Genomic DNA, 18,887 nt, shown 5'->3' on the forward strand with positions numbered 1-18,887 from the left:
TGTTGATCATCGGGAACCTCTGTAATTGCATAGAATGGCAGGAAATTTGGCAATGTAGAAACTGTTGAAAGTTGAATTTCATTTGGCGTGGATATGTAAGTTTTTAATATATGGAAAAGTTCGCGCTGCAGTTCCTGATTCTCCGATCGCAGTTTTTCCACTTGCACCTGGCACTCGAGCAGCTGCTTCCTGCATTGCTGCTCTAAGTTTTGGTACTCCAGCGTTGTGGGTCGAAAATCGTCAATAGATTTGCACGAGGAATTTTCAAAAGCGGCTAAAGCTGTACGCTTATTCTCCGAGCTATCAATGCTTCCTGATACTATCCAACCAAGTTTTGTCTCCTGCAATGTTGGCAATTGGGCTGATAGTCGAATCTGTCCGACGCACATTAAATCGAAGAACAAACCAGAACCTATCAACAGATCGATACGTTGGGGCTTGGAGAAATTAGGATCAGCTAGTTTTAGATTATTCGGCATTGGCCAATCCTTTGCGTCTACGCCGAAGTTAGGCTGCATTTCCGTAATTGAGTTGGTGACAATTGCAGCGAAGGAAGCTCGATAGCTTGCGTCCTGGGATTGTACAACTATATGTACAGACTTGCTCGAAGGTAGAATGGAATCTCCGATTCCAGAGATGTGAACATAAGACGAGCGATGATCCAACTGCAACTGATCAGCAAGTCTAGATGTTACAAAGTTTGCCTGTGATGCAGAATCCAAAATGGCACGACATGGGATAAGTGCTCCATAACGATCTGTTACATGGACGAGGGCAGTAGGTAGCAACACGTTCTGGCTAGGCTGAGATTTCTGGATCGAGGGGGGAGGGCTAGAACACCCGCTTGCTAGAAGCACAGTCGCGGCCTCTTGCTGGATCGATTCCTCGGCCGGTGGAGAGGAAGATGAAGCACCAGTTCCCGATGGAATGTGAAGTAGCGTGTGATGTTTGGCCTGGCAATGCCTGCAAAGTCCTGACCTGCACCTCTGCAATTCATGGCCTTTGTTGAGGCAGTTCAAACACAAGCGGCTCTTCTTTGCTTCTTTGTATCGTTCAAACGTAGAGAGATTCAGGAATTCCTGACATCTAGATATGTAATGCTCGGAGGAATTGCAATGGTTACACATGGGTTAGGATGGTCGTTACTGGAGGTGATAAGGGTGACAGGTTTGTCTTCTCCCACCTGCTGGCTAGGAATTGTTACCATAGCCGATCCCAAATTTTCCAGCATCCGACATCTTGCTTCCAAGAATGAGGCCATGCTTGACCACCGAGGCAATCCTGACGTCGGCAAGTTCTCTTCCCATTTCTCCTTGGTCTTGTGGTCCAATTTCGTGCCTATGATGAAGATCAGCAACCCATCGGATATCTCCTGCGGGGTCGCCAAGGTCTGAAGTGCACGCAAGTGCGAATTGATTTAGTCGCTGAGCGCGCGCAAGCCGATAGCCGAGCCCTTCTCCACCCCTTGCAGCCCGAAAATAGCCTTGACGTGTGCCTGAAAATGTAACAGTTTATTATCGAATCGCAACATTAGTAAATTCAACGCCTTGTCGTAATTCTCCTCAGAAAGTTCCAAGGAACGAATCGTATCCAGCGCAGCACCATCTAGACATCCACGAAGATATTGGAATTTTTCGATGATTGGTATACAATGGTCTTTGTGCACCATTGTCGAGAACATCGAGTGGAATTCTGGCCAATCCATGTAGTTCCCACCGAATCGCGGAAGCTGCAACTCGGGCATTCGAGAACGGCCTATACTATTATAGGCGAACAACGACGAATTCCCCTCGAGAGTATGCCGAGCCGTTGAATTGGCAACATTTACCGTGCGAGCAGCCATCAACTCCCGCGACAGCCTGGACCTAACCTTGACATAAACATTCGAAAAGTCCAGCCGGGCATCATGGGCTAACTGCAGGAAATCCAGCCTTTCAAGGCTCGTTTGAGCGGCATCGAAATCCGCATTCATTCGCTCGATTTGCTCTAAACGAGCTTGAAGTTCTGCCTCATCTAACTCGACAAGCTCTTCCTTGGTGAGAAAGCGATCCATGGCCTTTAGTTGGCGCGGGATGGACTCGGCCTTGTGCTTGTAGAAATCTACATCACTCGGCATTGCTGCGTTCGCGACATTGGTAGGCTCAGGTGCTGCCATGTTGAGGTTTTAAAAGAGTCACTCAGCACGACCAAAAAAGACACCCTGTATACGTATAAACGTGGAAACCGCAAGCAAAGGGATTACAGCTAATGCCTTTAGCTGTGCGGCTGTGCGAGCTGTCCGATTCCGCTTTGTACTCCGCTTGTGTGTATTAGTGAGTTCGCTGCACTGCCTACCGCACTGCACTGACCGAATTGTCGCGACAGAGAAATTAAAAGCCAGTAATGCGTGTATGTAAGTATGTTTTAGCACCGAATTGTGCTTAACCGCCGAAAATTTGCTAAGGCTAACGAATGTCGATTGCGAATGATTATTAATTGACACTGCAACTCAGATATCACGTCGGGGTCACCAAATTTTATGTGGAGATAATGTTTTTTATACCCAATCGGCCGACTAATTATTTGGAATTAAATAAAACTCGGCGCAGAAATAAAATTACGATATGTTCTTTAATGCGTGACATCCAAATTGCAAGTGTGGCTTGCCTGCCCTTTACATTGCCGCTCCGATCGCTAAGCGCAGCTTCGCTCGGCCGACGTCGGTAGGCAGACGCAAAGCGGAGATAGCGAAGAGCGAGCTGGCAGAGAGCGTTTAGCAGGGCAAGCAAGCGCAAAGCTTTAACAAACAAATGAGTGACATAGACATAAGTAACAAACAAAATAAGCGGCTGAGGGCCAAGAATTAGGTGATATTTGGCAAGCAGCTAATCGGCTGGGTTGTGCTCCGAACATTCACCCCCCGTTGGAAGGCAAAGGCTTTCAACAGATCCATCCTGAAGGGGCAGAACCGCTATTTTTCCAACGGCCCTCTTGAAGATGCTTGCTTGGGCGCAGCTGGCGGCTACGCTGGGATGATCGTCGAACGCAGCAATCGGCGCTTCTTTACGAAGGCGGCTTGTCGTGATTACGTGTTGATCATCGGGAACCTCTGTAATTGCATAGAATGGCAGGAAATTGGGCAATGTAGAAACTGTTGAAAGTTGAATTTCATTTGGCGTGGATATGTAAGTTTTTAATATATGGAAAAGTTCGCGCTGCAGTTCCTGATTCTCCGATCGCAGTTTTTCCATTTGCACCTGGCACTCGAGCAGCTGCTTCCTGCATTGCTGCTCTAAGTTTTGGTACTCCAGCGTTGTGGGTCGAAAATCGTCAATAGAGATGCACGAGGAATTTTCAAAAGCGGCTAAAGCTGCACGCTTATTCTCCGAGCTATCAATGCTTCCTGATACTATCCAACCAAGTTTTGTCTAATGCAATGTTGGCAATTGGGCTGATAGTCGAATCTGTCCGACGCACATTAAATCGAAGAACAAACCAGAACCTATCAACAGATCGATACGTTGGGGCTTGGAGAAATTAGGATCAGCTAGTTTTAGATTATTCGGCATTGGCCAATCCTTTGCGTCTACGCCGAAGTTAGGCTGCATTTCCGTAATTGAGTTGGTGACAATTGCAGCGAAGGAAGCTCGATAGCTTGCGTCCTGGGATTGTACAACTATATGTACAGACTTGCTCGAAGGTAGAATGGAATCTCCGATTCCAGAGATGTGAACATAAGACGAGCGATGATCCAACTGCAACTGATCAGCAAGTCTAGATGTTACAAAGTTTGCCTGTGATGCAGAATCCAAAATGGCACGACATGGGATAAGTGCTCCATAACGATCTGTTACATAGACGAGGGCAGTAGGTAGCAACACGTTCTGGCTAGGCTGAGATTTCTGGATGGAGGGGGGAGGGCTAGAACACCCGCTTGCTAGAAGCACAGTCGCGGCCTCTTGCTGGATCGATTCCTCGGCCGGTGGAGAGGAAGATGAAGCACCAGTTCCCGATGGAATGTGGAGTAGCGTGTGATGTTTGGCCTGGCAATGCCTGCAAAGTCCTGACCTGCACCTCTGCAATTCATGGCCTTTGTTGAGGCAGTTCAAACACAAGCGGCTCTTCTTTGCTTCTTTGTATCGTTCAAACGCAGAGAGATTCAGGAATTCCTGACATCTAGATATGTAATGCTCGGAGGAATTGCAATGCTTACACATGGGGTTAGGATGGTCGTTACTGGAGGTGATAAGGGTGACAGGTTTGTCTTCTCCCACCTGCTGGCTAGGAATTGTTACCATAGCCGATCCCAAATTTTCCAGCATCGAGGAAATCCTGACGTCGGCAAGTTCTCTTCCCATTTCTCCTTGGTCTTGTGGTCCAATTTCGTGCCTATGATGAAGATCAGCAACCCATCGGATATCTCCTGCGGGGTCGCCAAGGTCTGAAGTGCACGCAAGTGCGAATTGATTTTGTCGCTGAGCGCGCGCAAGCCGATAGCCGAGCCCTTCTCCACCCCTTGCAGCCCGAAAATAGCCTTGACGTGTGCCTGAAAATGTAACAGTTTATTATCGAATCGCAACATTAGTAAATTCAACGCCTTGTCGTAATTCTCCTCAGAAAGTTCCAAGGAACGAATCGTATCCAGCGCAGCACCATCTAGACATCCACGAAGATATTGGAATTTTTCGATGATTGGTATACGATGGTCTTTGTGCACCATTGTCGAGAACATCGAGTGGAATTCTGGCCAATCCATGTAGTTCCCACCGAATCGCGGAAGCTGCAACTCGGGCATTCGAGAGCGGCCTATACTATTATAGGCGAACAACGACGAATTCCCCTCGAGAGTATGCCGAGCCGTTGAATTGGCAACATTTACCGTGCGAGCAGCCATCAACTCCCGCGACAGCCTGGACCTAACCTTGACATAAACATTCGAAAAGTCCAGCCGGGCATCATGGGCTAACTGCAGGAAATCCAGCCTTTCAAGGCTCGTTTGAGCGGCATCGAAATCCGCATTCATTCGCTCGATTTTCTCTAAGCGAGCTTGAAGTTCTGCCTCATCTAACTCGGCAAGCTCTTCCTTGGTGAGAAAGCGATCCATGGCCTTTAGTTGGCGCGGGATGGACTCGGCCTTGTGCTTGTAGAAATCTACATCACTCGGCATTGCTGCGTTCGCGACATTGGTAGGCTCAGGTGCTGCCATGTTGAGGTTTTAAAAGAGTCACTCAGCACGACCAAAAAAGACACCCTGTATACGTATAAACGTGGAAACCGCAAGCAAAGGGATTACAGCTAATGCCTTTAGCTGTGCGGCTGTGCGAGCTGTCCGATTCCGCTTTGTACTCCGCTTGTGTGTATTAGTGAGTTCGCTGCACTGCCTACCGCACTGCACTGACCGAATTGTCGCGACAGAGAAATTAAAAGCCAGTAATGCGTGTATGTAAGTATGTTTTAGCACCGAATTGTGCTTAACCGCCGAAAATTTGCTAAGGCTAACGAATGTCGATTGCGAATGATTATTAATTGACACTGCAACTCAGATATCACGTCGGGGTCACCAAATTTTATGTGGAGATAATGTTTTTTATCCCCAATCGGCCGAGTTGTTGCAAAGGGATTACAGCTAATGCCTTTAGCTGTGCGGCTGTGCGAGCTGTCCGATTCCGCTTTGTACTCCGCTTGTGTGTATTAGTGAGTTCGCTGCACTGCCTACCGCACTGCACTGACCGAATTGTCGCGACAGAGAAATTAATAGCCAGCAATGCGTGTATGTAAGTATGTTTTAGCACCGAATTGTGCTTAACCGCCGAAAATTTGCTAAGGCTAACGAATGTCGATTGCGAATGATTATTAATTGACACTGCAACTCAGATATCACGTCGGGGTCACCAAATTTTATGTGGAGATAATGTTTTTTATCCCCAATCGGCCGACTTATTATTTCGAATTAAATAAAACTCGGCGCAGAAATAAAATTACGATATGTTCTTTAATGCGTGACATCCAAATTGCAACTTTGGCTTGCCTGCCCTTTACATTGCCGCTCCGATCGCTAAGCGCAGCTTCGCTCGGCCGACGTCGGTAGGCAGACGCAAAGCGGAGATAGCGAGGAGCGAGCTGGCAGAGAGCGTTTAGCAGGGCAAGCAAGCGCAAAGCTTTAACAAACAAATGAGTGACATAGACATAAGTAACAAACAAAATAAGCGGCTGAAGGCCAAGAATTAGGTGCTATTTGGCAAGCAGCTAATCGGCTGGGTTCTGCTCCGAACAAAACCTAAAGACCGAACAAAAGTGTTTCTCTGTTTTGATTCTATTTCTACAATATGCACTTTAAATCGATCGAACTAAAAACGCAGAATCATAGATAATGACCATATCTATCAAATTGCTGAACCTGGATCAGATCAGATCATTTTTATAGCCAATAGGAACAAATCAATTTGCAGTGGCTACGCAGCGCCCGACGTCACGCTTAGACTGATTTTCTGTCTCTCTCGCACGCACTCTTTGTCGTGTCGTTTAATATTAGCGGCGTCTGCCGGAGGAGAGCCATACTGACTTAGTATCGGGTATAACTGTAGAGTTGCGGTGTCCGCAGCAACTCACAACGTTCTCCCTCGTTTTGTATATATCTTGTATGTTGATTATCTCTTTTTTTTTATTAATTAAAAATATTTTTTTTTTGTTATTATTATCAATGGTTGATCAGACCGTTTCATGAGGTATTTCAAATTTTACCTGTATTTTTAGCCTATCTTTATGAACTGTTTTTCTCTTATTTTTACTATCTTTAATTGTAATGTTATCTTTATCATCTATGCATATGACCTCAAATGGTCCGATATACCTAGGGTCCAACTTGTGTCCTACCTCGTTTTTTAATAGTACTTTGTTTCCTATTTCTATGCTTACATCTGATGCTTTGTTATCATAATATTTCTTATTTCTGGCTTTATTATTTTCTAGCGATATTCTAGCTCGTTGATATGCTTTTTCTAGTCTAAACTTTAATTCTTTTGCATAGTCATCTATGTTATATAATGGATCTATTCTGGATACTTTATTAAAATCTATGAACTGTCTTGGTAATCTGCCAAAGACTAGTTCATATGGACAATATTCATGCGATGCCGAGGGTGTTGTGTTGAAACAAGAAGTAAAAAATTGTATCCAAAAACATCCCAATCGGTTTTGTCCGCAGATATGTATGAACGAACGTATTCATTGAATGTTCTATGACTTCGTTCTATTGTCCCTAAGGTCTGGTGGTGGTGTGCACTGGACGTCTTAAGATCTATTGTCTATCTTAAGATATTTTTACAAATCATTTATGATTGAATTCTTATATTCTGTTCCCATGTCCGTAATGAAAATCTTCATCGGACCGTCCTTCAGAAGAAAGTTTTCAAATATTGCTTTGGCAACGGTTGTTGCGCTTTTATTTGGAATTGGAATGGATACTAAATACTTTGTTAAATCGCATATTAGCGTAACTGCATATTCATTGCCATTCTCTGAGCATGGTAGTGGACCTATAGTATCCACTATCACTCTATCAAAAGCCATGGTTGGTTTTTCCGTTAGTGTCATTGGGGTCTTAACATGAGTTGTTATTTTAGATCATTGGCATTTTTGACATTTACGAATGTATTCTTTGACATGACGAGTCATGTTTTTCCAATAGTAATCTTTTTATTTTCGCTAGCATGCCATTATGCCATTATGACCTCCTTGAGTTAGATCGTCCTGAAATTTAGACAGTATCGCCTTCTTGATCTTTTTCATTTTCTATTTTCTATTTCTATTTCTTAAAAGATTCAGTTGAACTTAATTCAAAGATCTCTTCGCTCGGTGCCATTTTAAGCTGGCTGATCGCAAGTATACCGGCTTGCATTTCAAACCTTTGGAAGAACTGACCTAAGTCAAGGGTTCCATTGGTATTCAGATCGCTAACATCAATTCTTGCTACAACTTTTCTTCCATGTTTCAAAAAACATATCTTATTTTGTATGTGCAAGGCCACTACTTTCGTACTTCGTCATTGGAAATGACTTCATATACGTTTAGCTCAGAAGCGTTGTAGGCAAATCTTCTTGTACATTTCCTGCGCAGGAATTTTTCTGTCTATTTTGTTGCCTGGTAGTGACTTTCAGGACTTTGTTGTGCATGTCTTTTAGGTCGGATATTGTAGTCCTGGATAGGGCGTCTGCCACGAAATTGTCTTTACGCTTGAGATATTCGACTGTAAAATCATATTCTTCTAGATCTAATCTCATTCTGGTTAGTTTTGAACTGAGATTTGTCATTGAAAACAAATAAGTTAGTAGTCTGGGGTCTGTCTTTACTGTAAAATGTTTTCCATAAATATATGGTCTGTAATGTGTAATTTCCCAGTGAATTTCTGCTAACTCTTGTTCTGTAGTAGTTTTGTTGCTTTCACCTTTGGTGAATGAGCGTGAAGCATATGCAACTGGGAGATGTTTATCTCCATATTTTTGTGTTAGAACAGCTCCATATGCGTGTTTACTTGCATCTGTAATTATGCAAAATTCTTTATTGAAATCTGGATATTTCAATAATGTGGGTTTAATTAAAGACTTTTTTAAGTAATCGAATGCATTTTGGCATTCATCGGTCCATTGAAAGGTAACATTCTTTTTACATAATCGAGTCATGTGCCGTGAATAGTCGGCGAAATTTTTTACGAAACGTCTATAGTTGATAAGACCTTAAAAGAAAAGTCTAGACATTTGCGTGTTGAGTTGTAAATTCAAACTGTTCAGGCCAGTAGTAAACAATTTCCGCGCACTGTGCCAGCTCCGTGCGCCCCGGTCCCAACTCGCTCTCGCGCGCTCGGAGGGGCGCTCGGATCCACAATCCACGATCCTCACGGCGCTCACGGCAGCAAAAGCATCATAAGGCATAGAGTTAGTTAGTTACGTTTCCACCCCCGATTCAAACGGTCGAACTACCGTGCCCCAGAACCAATAAACCCCCACTTATCACGAAACACAGCTGCTTTTTATTTCTCGCGACGGCTTCTAAGAGGTTCACTGGATCAACGATTTTGACGTTTGGAGAATTGATCTTCGATCCGCCCCACTACAAACATTGGTCCTTAGAGCCGGATCTTCGCCTTCCCCATAAGGAAAAGCTCACCCCAGCCAGCATCGGCGGATCGCTCCAAGTTCAAGATAAGTACTCTTCGATTGTGGCTAACAGCAGTGCAGTGATTTCCTCTTGGACGTTGACATGCAATGACTGCATCTTTCAAGAGGCGATGCAGTTACTGCACCGTCAAGTGGCCCGTGTGAAACCAGCAGAAGGCTGTTACGCGCGGATCCCAGGAAAAACGCAGCCCTCCTCCCGCCCAACCGACCGAGGGGCGCTGCCGCATGACGCACGGTGCGTAGCCGTACCGAACGCGAACATGCAAGAAGGATAGCTATTAGACTAACATTCGAGGAAAATTAGCACTAAACTTACTAAGAAACTAAGCATGCAATCAAAATACAAATACCACTACAATTACTAATTACTAGAAAGGTGTGTAAGGATTAGTAATTTAATAAGAGGAAGAGAATTAGTGGTGGATATAATATGGTAGAGGGAATTATAGTCCGAGCATAAGACCCTAAACGGTTCATGCAAGGAATAATTCGATCTACAAAGTGGAAGGAACAACGGTATACAATTTCTAGTCAGTCTAATAGGAATCGTGAAGTTTATGCGGCTCAACAGATCAGGGCTGTCTATGTCACCCCTGATCAAGTTGTGCATAAATATCACACCATGCATTTTTCTACGGTTAACTAAGGATGGGAGGCTTACTAATAGTAGTCTACTAGAGTAAGATGGGAGTCTTACACCCGCATCCCAGTTAAGGCCCCGCAGAGCAAAGAGTAAAAAGTTTTTCTGTACTGATTCTATACGGTCCTGGTGTACTTTGTACTGAGGGCACCATACACAGGAGCCGTATTCTAAGATCGGACGAACAAGCGAGGTATAGAGTCTTTGTTATATAGGGGTCGTCAAATTACTTTGACCACCTCTTTATAAACCCAAGCACGCCCATGGCCTTATTTACCATGGTAGAAATGTGTTCGGAAAACTTTAACTTGGGGTCTAACATAACACCCAGATCATCCACCAGGGTAATTCTCTCAAGAGAACCACCAAATAGGGTGTAGGGAGCCAACAAAGGGCTAGAACGATGAAATGTCATAACTTTGTATTTCGAGGCATTAAGGTGTAACAAGTTTGCACAACACCATGACTGAAAGTTTTTGAGATCGGATTGCAAGCGAGAATGAAATGAAATGTCCTTGTACTGGACACAGAGTTTAACATCATCCGCATACATAAGTACTCGAGAGTATGTTAATACTGAAGGCAAGTCATTAAGGCTGCCCTGTGGTACTCCCGAAGAAACCTTTACTGGTGAAGAGAGGGAGTTTTTGAAGAGGACTCTTTGAGACCTGGAACAAAGATAGCTAGAAATCTATCTCAGGAGGTTGGGCGGAAACCCTAAAAGGTCAAGTGTATGCGCTAAGAGCGAATGGTTTACAGAGTCGAATGCTTTACTAAAGTCGGTGTAAATAACATCCGTCTGTAAGTTACCTTGAAAGCCTTTAATAATGAAAGAGGTAAACTCTAACAAGTTCGTGGTGATTGATCGCCGCCTTATAAATCCATGCTGAGTTGGAGATATAAGTGACTTGCAGAGATGTTGCAAGTGCGGAGTTAAAACCTTCTCAAAAATTTTCGGAATAGCGGATAACTTTGCTATACCTCTATAATTTTTTGCATCAGACTTGCTACCTTTTTTATAAAGAAGAATTATAAACGATTCCTTCCAGATCGGGGGAAGCAAGAAGAATCAATGGACAGGGTGAATAGTTTAAGCAAGGGTCCACACAGAGCCTCGGCGCAGTACCTGAGTACACAACCTGGAACCCCGTCTGGACCCGGTGAAAACACCGGATTAACTAGTCGAAGATCATGAAGTAGGGAACATTCATTTAACAAGGGACTGAAAATGCCGTTCGATCTCGGTAAACCGTATGGGTACGGATGACCAGAGTAGCTTTCCTTAGAATAGGTGGTTTGGAAAAATTGGGCAAAAAGATCGGCAATTGCCTGATCATATTTGCCGACGTATTACAAAATGATGGATGGGGATGTGCGGACGTTCTACGCTTACTGTTTACGAAGCTGTAAAACTGTTTAGGGTCCTGAGAAAAACGTATCCTGCATCGAGATAGGTAGTTCTTATAGCATTGAGCATTAAGAACTGAAAAGTTTGACCGAGCTATTACATAGCGAGAGTGAGAAGTAGGAGAACTTCTTGAAATTTTTTATAAAGTCTTGATTTTAAGTTTTTTAGACTGGATAACTCTTTGGTAAACCAAGGGGGTTTTCCAGATCTAGTCGGACAAGAAAGCGGGACACAAGAATCAAAAAATGTGCCAAGAGCATTGTAAAAATGTTTGTGCCTTTTATGACATCAGTGCACAAGTACAAAGCGGACCAATCAAAATCCCTAATGAGGCTATTAAGCTTCGCAAACTCGGCTTTACGAAAGCAGCGGACACGTTCAGGTAGCCTACTCGACCGATCCAATACAGTTGGTCCTATATCTAGCGACACCTCGAGAGTAAGGTGGCTCGGGCTCGGGTTAACAACACTATGGTCGGATCCGATACAAAACACAGATCAAGCAATCGACCCAAGGAATTTTTCACATGATTGACTTGAGACAGGGAGAGGTCAAGCAAGCCGTCAACAAAGTCATGTCGTGACATAGGCACTAGGATACTAGACTCGTTTACCGAAGGCCAAACAGTTCCTGGCAAGTTGAAGTCACCAAGAACTATCATACGATCCTTATGAGATAGCGAGGAAGAAACAGCGGTTAAAGCGGACAAGTGCTGCTCATAAATTGAAATATCCGAAGAAGGTGGGATATACGAGCAAGTAATGAATATAGCGAAAGCGGGAAGAATCAGTTTTACACACAGGAATTCCAGTTCCTGTTGAACTTGGACTGTGAAGTGTTCCGACGTGAAGTAAGAGTCCACTGCAATCCCCCCCTGCACGTCGACGCGAACGGTCCTTTCTAAAGGTTGTGTACCGACCTGCCAAAACCTCGGAACTAAGAATGTCCGGCTTTAACCAGGTTTCAGTAAACACAATAACGTGGGAAGCAAATGCAACACTATCCCGGAAAAGAATGCTGAGCTTACTACGCAAGCCTCTTACATTCTGATAGGTTACTAAAAGAGAAGTTCGTTTTTTGGAAAGGTGGAAGCAAGACGGGAAGTTGAGGAAGAGGAAGTTGAGGTTGAGGGTGGCACACTAGAAAGTTTTGTGAGGGAATTGGGGGGCCTATTCTTCTTCTTAGCCTTAAACTCCTTCACAACCAAATGCTCCGGCGTTTGGAGATGGTTATCTTAAACGAGGCTATCTCCCTGGCATAAGAGAAGTTGAATTTCTCCACCTTTAAACCCACGGCTTTTATTTTGCTTTGAATAAAAGCAATTACATCATTAGATGTGAGGTCAGGGGCCAGCCGTGAAAAAAAAACTTGTCGTTTTGGTGGGACTCCCACCAGTGGTTTAGTCACCACAGGCCTAGTACTTGTGGTGGCAATATCCGGAGGTCCGGAACGTCTATTTACTGGTGGGATCGGGATAGACGGGACTACTAGCGAACTTGCGGACACCACGGACACGGACGCTGCAGACGTACTTGGCTGCACATTCTCCGAGGCGATGAATTCGGCTACCGAATCTGCAGTTTTTCGGCGGCGCACGGCTGAGTGACGGTTGGCACTTGCAGATCCCGCGGAGTGACCTTTTTGCGCCTCGGAGACTTATTCAGCATTTTTAAACCGCTAAACTGAGCCTCCATGGCTAGGAGCCGATCGTATTGGTTTTTAAAACCAACGGTCAGCTCCTTAAAGCCACCCCGCGTCTGCCTCATAAAAGTTACCATTTCTTTCTCCACCGCACGGCATGCCTCGCAACTGTAGTGCAAGCCATTACGCTTTGAAATGGCATCCCTCACAAGGCCAGAAAATCCAGCACATTTTGCGTGCACTACGCTGTCGCAGAGCCAGCAGGGGATAATCGGCTGATCGTGGGTGATCTGCTTATTGCATGATTTTTTGTCACATACAACAGAAAACTCCATAATAAAAAAATTTGAACAAAATTAAAATCAAATAATATTTTAAAAAAAATGGCTATCAAACCAGTGTGCCAGACAAACGCTAATAGGAGGAGAGGAGAACAGTTGCAGCAGCAGCTAATGAGAGAGAGAGAGCTACTGAACTGAAAGTTACGAGAGCGAGAGAGAAAGAACAGTTATTTAAGTTTAGGTGATAGGGAGAGAGTGATAACACAACAAAAGCTACCAGACGAGAGCGGAGTGCAATGCAATGTAATGCGTACTCACTCACTGCAACAACACAAGCACGACAAGCCGACGCCGAAAAATAAAAAGTTAAATAATGTTTTAACACAAATCAAAAGGCATGCACTCGCGGAATAGAATAGGTTTCCAGATTGTTGGCTGGTTAGGAAGTTAATTAAAGTTTATTTAGGAAAACACCGGCTGTTTATTCAAAACAAAAAGAAAAAATGCGGAGCGCAAAACAAAAAACGCGTCTGATCACTACGAAAGAGATCGAACGAATGAGTTTGTGCGAGTTTTCCATCCTAGTCCGAGTTCCCGTGGCATATGTACATACATATGTATATACATATGTATTTATTTCTCGCTCTAGCTCCAAATTAAACTATACTTCGTTCTGCCAACAATTGTGGCCTCCTACTTCTCCAAGGGTTTAATTTGATCCGAGCTAGCTCCTGCGTTCAGCTTCCGATCCAGTGTAAGTAATATTCTTACCTCTCCCAGCTACCAGCTGAGCTTTCGTTGCTAACATATGTACATACATACATGTATGTACACATCGCAACGCAATCCAAGCGGCTGGCAACAAACATAAAGGCATATTCTTGCAATTATTTTTGTTGTTTATTCCTTGCATGCTCAACGTTCCATAGTTTGTCGGTTTTATAAGGAAATAAAATAACAAATCACTGCGCCTCCTTATTTAACTAATTATACTACCAACAAAATAACGATCCATACATACGGCACATATATCTTCCATATCTATACGTACGCATTTTAAAATAAGCATATTCTTGCACATCTATATAATATACATATGGTATATAAAACGGTTATCCACCGTTTTACCCGTTGTTTGACATCTCTTCAACCCAAGCCGCGGTACATAGCACTTACAGCCATACATACACACATACAAGCAGCAGCAGCGGTGCATTCTTTTCGTTTTTCTTTTCGCTTTCGCTTCTCCACCGTTTGCCTGCGTTCTAGTTGTTGGGGGAATATTTTTCGGTGCCGCGCTTGACCGTAACGGAACGCCAAGTGACGCGCTACCCTGCATTTCGAGAGTATATTGTTTTAAACCGACTCTATACATTGGTATATTGGTATATTGGTACCTTGTGCCTCAATATTATCGTCCATCCTCAATTTTCGTTCTTGGTTGGACATTTGTTTGTTGATCGTAGTATTTATAGCTATATATTCCGGCCACGGTGTACTATTTCCATAATATAAATACTCGCAATAAATTCTACCAAAACCACATATCCACGGTTCGTAGCTCTGAACTTCCACTTCCCATCCACCCAGCTCCAACGGCTCAGTCACTACGCCCACATCTTCCCGTCCGGGCCCAGCTGAGCGAGGTCCGACCACGTCCAGGGCTCACGCACCACATGCCATCGAGGCCTTGTTGCTCCCCTCGGGAGTCCCTCGCACGGCTCCTAGCACTATGGCTGCCTTGGCTGCAAGCAGACTGACCCGCTTCGACCAGAAGCTCAGCGCTCCAGATGCTAGCACACCAACCCGCTCGCTCTTCCAAGTCCACCGAGAACAACTCCGAAGCCTGTGGGCAAAGGTGGACGCGGAGTTCGCGGCCTGTTCGGCGACGATGGCGGAAGAGGATCCAGAGGGTGTAGCTGACGTCCAAGGGATGTACGATGACTGTTACGCGGTCTACGCGCAATGCCTGGCCGAACTGAACGATCAGCTCGAGCCCCCGTCTGTCCCTCACACGCCGCAACTGACCGTTCAAGTGCCGACTTCCGGCGGTTGCCGCCTCCCTTCATGTGACACTGATGTTTTTAGTGGGGACTACCAGCAGTGGCCCACGTTCCGAGACCTGTTCACCGCCATCTACATAGAAAACCCGAGGTTGGCTCCAGTGGAAAAACTGTTCCACCTCAACAAAAAGACGAGCGGTGAGGCCCACGACATAGGGGCACAGGCTCCGCTCACGAACGAGGGTTTCGCGTCCGCATGGAACGCCCTCCGTGAGCGTTTCCAAAACAAGAGGCTGATACTCAAAGCCCAGCTGAAGATCCTTTTCAGTCTGCCCCAAATCCGTACAGAGTCAGCAGCAGCGCTAAAGGAGCTCCAGAGGGCCGTCCACAAGTGCCTCACGACACTCACCCACTCCGAGGTCTCCACAGACAGCGTTTTCGCTGACGGAGTGTTAGTGTACCTCATTTCCGCTAAGCTGGCAAAAACGACCTTAGAGCTTTGGGAGCAATCCGTGACGCATAAGTCCGAAATTCCCACCTGGCACGCCATGGACAAGTTCCTGGCGGATCGGTACCTGTCTCTCGAAGTGACCGAGGACGGCCATCCAGGCATGGAGACTCAGGCCCACTCCAGGGCAAGCACACCCACTTCAAATAATTCCAGAAGCAGTCCGTTTCGGTCTCAAGGAAGTCCTTATCCTAGGAGTGCCCACTCGTTCGAGACAACAGTGAATCAAATGAGGAGCACGTGTGATCTCTGCTCCAAAGCGTATCATCCAATCCGTTTATGCCCTCACTTCCTTCAAATGCCCGCTGACGCTCGCTCCGACTACATTAAGCAAAAGCAGCTTTGTTTGAACTGCTTTGCAAGGGGCCACCATATACGAGCATGCCAAAGCGCCCACAATTGTATCACTTGTGGAGACCGGCACCTCACTCTTATACACCGTAGCAATCCAGCAAACTCCAGCGAAACGATTTCCACAACGGTACAAAATTCCTCAGCGTGGCCCCAGCTACATCTACGAGAACCAAGCGAGTAAAATACAAGTTTGTCCGAAGCCCAGCCAAACGTTCAGGTGTACTTCGCCTCCGGCACGATGGCTTTCCTTTTAGTCACGGCCATCGTGAATATTTGCCACCTGGGGAAAAATATCCATGCCCGCGCTCTGATCGACTCTGGCTCCGAGGCGACATTCATTACGGAACATCTTGTTGATATGATCAAATGGCCATTCCAACGTATACAGGCACAGGTCTCCGGCCTTAATAATGCCGTATCCGCTTAGTCAAAGAAGCTCTGTAGTTTTTCTATTCGCTCTCCGACTAAGCCGGGTTTACAACTAAATGCCACAGCCTACGATATTCCGGAAGTGGCCGCGAATATTCCATCGTATCCGATCTCGCAAAGGTTCTTGAAAGACCTGCCAAACCTTTCATGGGCGGATCCGACGTTCTATGAGAGTTCACAAATAGATGTTCTGATTGGAGCGGATATCCTTCCGTCCATCCAGTTAAGTGGCTTACTGACCAACATCTGTGGCTCTCTCCTCGGACAGAAAACCATTTTCGGCTGGGTATTCACAGGTCCAGTGCCTCAGATGATGAATCAAATCTCATCGTTTCCGAGTCAAGTTTCCAGACGACCTATCAAACTGGTAGAAGACTCGGAGTCTTTTTACGACAGCAATTTCCTTCCAGCTCCCTCCGTAGAAGTTCTCGAACGGTCTCCTGACCGACGGAAATATTTCCAAAATATGCACTGTATGAAAGCTCAACGCTCCGGTCCGAATTCAAGCCTGAACTCGAAGGTGAATCCGTCCTTAGATCAACATAGCCTCACAAGACTATGTAACCGGGCGGCAATTTCCAATGTCTTAAATGTGCCTCTCACCCGTTCCAAGATCGTTACTAATGTGTCTTCGACGCCTTCATTTCATCTTAGTTCTCCGCACCCAGATATGGCCCCACGTCCCCGCGCCAACCGCACCATGGAGAACCGACGTGCTCGGGAAATTGGCTCCTACCGTTGCCGAATCTGCCAAGGAGTCCATCCGCTACGGACCTTCCACCAATTTCTTCTCCTGAGCCCCGAAGAGAGACTCCGAGCTGTCCTTATCAACCAGTATTGCAGGAACTGCCTGGCTCACCAACACTCCGGCAAGAACCACCACACGCTACTCCACGTACCCGCGTCTCGTCGTCCAGCCCGCTCAGCCTCGGGAGCATCGTCGCCATCTAAATCGAAGCATGCCAAACGCCGCCCTCGTCGTCCAGCCCGCTCAGCCGCGACTGCACCGTCGCCATCTACATCGGCTCACGACGAACGACACACTCGTCTCCCCGCGAGCCGCCGCGTCGTAGGACCCACGGCGCCATCCACAGATTCCTCAAGAGCAAGCCCCGTTTTGCGCATCCGCACGCCTATCCGACCGTGGAGCGACACTGAGTCGACGTCCTTGTCAAGTCCAGAGCGTTGTTTTTGGATGAATCGGGTCCGGGGCGTACGCCCAGCCATAGGCCACCCCATTATACTTTGCAATCCTGCAAGGGGGGGGGGGGAGGATGTTCAGGCCAGCAGTAAACAATTTCCGCGCACTGTGCCAGCTCCGTGCGCCCCGGTCCCAACTCGCTCTCGCGCGCTCGGAGGGGCGCTCGGATCCACAATCCACGATCCACACGGCGCTCACGGCAGCAAAAGCATCATAAGGCATAGAGTTAGTTACGTTTCCACCCCCGATTCAAACGGTCGAACTACCGCGCCCCAGAACCAATAAACCCCCACTTATCACGAAACACAGCTGCTTTTTATATCTCGCGACGGCTTCTAAGAGGTACACTGGATCAACGATTTTGACGTTTGGAGAATTGATCTTCGATCCGCCCCACTACAAACACAAACTAAATTTTATTCTTAAAATCAGAGCCTTATATGTGATTTGACAATGAGGTAGGAGGTACAATTTGGTAGTCTATAATTATCGTTACACCTACGCAGAGGATACACTTTACTGATGGTGTCTATTTGAGTACATGCTTACATTAGTTTTATTTTAGGACCGCATTTGTTAAGTTTTTTCTCTACTTATGTTTTGTTGTCGTATTAATGGGTTACAGATCTCTGTTTACACCCGTGCAGTCATAACTTGTCTACTTTATGAGATTTCTTTAGAGATCGGTTTTGTTACATGAGTGAATGTGTACAATAATATATTTATGTTTAAACATTCTGCAAGGGGCCGAAAGTGGCAATAATAAAGTGACGATAATATGTTCATGTTTGAACATTCTGCAAAGGTCCGAAAGTGGCATTGTTTTGGTTTTGTATTTCTTAACAATGACTGTTGCTGTATTTGTATACACATCAAAAATGCTTGGCTGCAAAAGAGCAGCATAATGAACATAAGTTTTTACATATGTATATACGTACAAGGCATCGAAAATAGAGTATGTAAAGGTCATTCGAGTATATAAATTGTATATAGTGTTTGTAGGTAGGTATGTAGGTATGCTTGTAAAAGCAGCGTAAAAGCGCCTCTATATTCAAATGCTTTGTTCCGTCAAGTTTGTTCATGCAATTGAAAATGCTTTTCAGACTTCAGCCGGACGCTGAGGTATTTCAGCTTTCAGTAAATATAGGTGTAAACATGTAGGTAAATATAAATATGTGCGTATGCGGTATATGTTGGTGTAAGTATGTGTATGGGCCTTCTTCTTGGCAAGCAATGGCGTTTAGGCACAAGCATTTGAGCCACTGAGATT

Source organism: Drosophila miranda, chromosome 3 (genome assembly GCF_003369915.1).
Source record: "Drosophila miranda strain MSH22 chromosome 3, D.miranda_PacBio2.1, whole genome shotgun sequence".
NCBI classification, from domain to species: Eukaryota; Metazoa; Arthropoda; class Insecta; order Diptera; family Drosophilidae; genus Drosophila; species Drosophila miranda.